Source organism: Sinocyclocheilus anshuiensis, unplaced genomic scaffold (genome assembly GCF_001515605.1).
Source record: "Sinocyclocheilus anshuiensis isolate Anshui unplaced genomic scaffold, SAMN03320099.WGS_v1.1 scaffold3110, whole genome shotgun sequence".
Taxonomy (NCBI): Eukaryota; Metazoa; Chordata; class Actinopteri; order Cypriniformes; family Cyprinidae; genus Sinocyclocheilus; species Sinocyclocheilus anshuiensis.
In genome coordinates, this window is record NW_015539959.1 from 63,136 (window position 1) to 65,605 (window position 2,470).

The 2,470-nt window shown below is 34.4% G+C and overlaps 1 protein-coding gene across 1 annotated transcript in view; it reads left to right on the top strand.

Moving 5' to 3' along the window:
- LOC107687028 (immunoglobulin lambda-like polypeptide 5) overlaps positions 1 to 2,470 on the top strand; it is a 21,643-nt gene that overhangs the window by 7,932 nt on the left and 11,241 nt on the right. The window lies entirely within an intron of this gene.

Genomic DNA, 2,470 nt, shown 5'->3' on the forward strand with positions numbered 1-2,470 from the left:
ATCGGGCATTTTTTTTTTTTTTTTTTTGGGTGAAACATAAGCTGTATATGAAGTATCATTATTATAAACTCCATGATAAAAGAGGTCAAAGTTCACCTCAGATCAGCGGCGAGGTCAGAAATCTCCAAGTGGATGAACCTTGGTGAAATAGTGTGGACCTCTAATCTAAAGCTACATATAAGAGAAAGAGAACTGTTTAGGATGAAGCAATTCAACAGAATGAAGTGACTTACCAATCCTCATCACTACATACAAGACAGAGCATTGACAGAATGTAGACACACCTGTTTATTTATCCTTTATTATTTGCATAATTTCCTTACAGTGTTTTGCAGACAATGTTTGGGTTTTGCTAAAAATAACAGGAAGTCTCAAGGATCATCCTGGTTCTTCTTTTAAAATGTGATGCTTCAAATGTGTTTTTGACCTCACAGCCTGATATGCTGCTGCACAGGTTTGATTCTTTGTATTTTAATTTTTAAATATAAAAAAAAATGTTAATTGAGTTTTTGATTGCAACTGTGTGGGGAATGGATGATCGGATGATCGGTTGCACAATTAACCAACTATCAACTATGACATTTGCCTGAATAAACTCCTAATTTGCTGCTTATTAATAGTTATGGGGTAGGATTAAGGCATCTAAAATATGGTCATGCAGAAAAAGGCATTAATATGTACTTTATAAGTACCAATGAACAGCCAATAGGCTAGTAACATTCATGCTAAACAATAGTGAGAATTGGTAATTAACAGTGTTACAGTGGTTTATTTTAAAATATAATAAAAGTTCATACAGTTTTTGACTGCAATGCTGTGGACAGTGGATGATTTTTTTTTTATATGTTGAGCGTCAAGCCTTTTTTGTTCAGCCACCATAGTGATTAACCTAACCAGTACAGATTTAATAAATTAATAGATAGATAGTGTTCTGCACTGTAATATAGTTATCTACAGACAAGAGTGATTCAGATTATTCACATCCATCAGCACCTGCAGTGTCTCTCAGCTGTATCAGTGCAGTCACTGTGACTCTGACTGACGGAGGTTTTTGTACGACTCTTTATCACTGTGTGAACACTGGACCACTGTGGTAACTCTGACAGTAATAATCTCCTGTATCTTCAGTCTGGACTCCACTGATGGTCAGAGCTATAAAAATATTCTCTTCACAGGCGTATTTCCCCCCAAGTTATTCTTGTGTCTGATAATAGGGGATCTCCTGAGATAAAGTTGAGTAATATTCTGCTGGTCATGTGATCTCAACATGGCCACCACCACAGAGAAACAGAAGATACTGCATTCAGCTGCTCCAGTTCTTCTCGAGATCTTAGAGCATAAAATCACTTCTATAGTTTCCAACAAACATTAACGACTGTCGTACACTCAATATTATGAGACACTGATGTTTTACATCTCTGTTTAATTTACAAACATACAGTATTAAGAAAATTAAAATGGCTGCCTGAGTGTGGCTGCCTCCACGATTGCTGCCAATTGAATCAATTTGCTGGATTTATTTATTTTTACAAACAGACTAAAGAACACAATACACATGGTGCAAGCAGACAGATCTGCAAATAGATCTGTGTACAAAACAAACAAACACCAAAACATGATCATGACATAGAGGTATAGAAATATTCAAGACATGAGAGCGAGACCAACAAACAGATTTACATGTAGATCTGCAGATGACAAACATGATACATAATTATTTAACATCTTAAGCGCATGTCACTAAACATCTGCTTCATTCGTACATTTGGTTGTATGCAGTTAGGGCTGTGAATCTTTGGGTAGTCAGCGAATCAATTCGATTCGCGATTCATAGGTTTTCGATTCGATTCAAGAACGATTTTTGCCAATTCAGAATGATTAAATTGGATTCGATTAACGATTCGATTCTGCATTATTTAAGTGCATTCATAGGATTCTTTAAATGCTTATTCAGGGGGCAAATTATACAGCAGCCTTTATGGTTACAGAACCATAGGTTATAAAAGAAAAACACTTTTGTCCATTGTTAGATGCTAGTTTAATGATGCTATGGCATGACATGGCATATGTAGAAATGTATGTAAGCCAAGATTGAAAAAAAAGAGATTTAAATATATTATGCATAGGCTAACATTTTGTCACACCAGGGGTGTAGCCATCATTTCAGAAGTGACAGAAATGCCAAATACAATAATTTTATGTAGGCCTATGAATGTATTATTATATATATGAATGTATTAATATTTTTTCCTAATGGCAATTTTATGATTGTTTTATATAGGCCTACCATTTCACTACGTAGCGATAATTTCAGAAGTGACAGAAATGTCAAATACAATAATTTTATGTAGTCCTATGTATGTATGCATATGTTTTTTTTTTACAAGAAATTCTTTTATTATCTCTTACTTTGAATTTGCTATAAGAAATCAAATACACTGCTGGACAATAATCAATCATTTGTAATCTA